Genomic DNA, 429 nt, shown 5'->3' on the forward strand with positions numbered 1-429 from the left:
TGTACGACGACCGTCGCTTTCTGGTCAGGAGAGGGGACCGAACGATGACGTTCGTTTACGAGCGACCGCTCGAATCGTGCTTGGCTTGGATCTACCACGGACCGTTACCGATGTCGTCCTCTACTGTAACAAACGTGCTGTTCCACGCTGGTTTCGACGACGATCGACATGAGATCGGCGAACAGGAGGGCGAAACGCGCCGACATCTGCGACACGACCAGGTTTTGGATCCTGTAGTCGAGTCCGATCATGACGGTCACGCGAACTAGCACCTCGGTCGCGAAGAGCAGCTTGCCCTGTTCGTCGTAATATCGGTTCAGAAATATGCCGATGGTATATCTTAGATTGCAGTAAAAGGTTATCGCGAAAAGTACAAGATTCGCAGAAAGCAGATCCCGATACTTTCTTATCTGCTTGTCGTACGTATCC

Source organism: Anneissia japonica, unplaced genomic scaffold, assembly GCF_011630105.1.
Source record: "Anneissia japonica isolate Jap-2015-1 unplaced genomic scaffold, ASM1163010v1 scaffold287837_len168178_cov141, whole genome shotgun sequence".
Classification (NCBI taxonomy): domain Eukaryota; kingdom Metazoa; phylum Echinodermata; class Crinoidea; order Comatulida; family Comatulidae; genus Anneissia; species Anneissia japonica.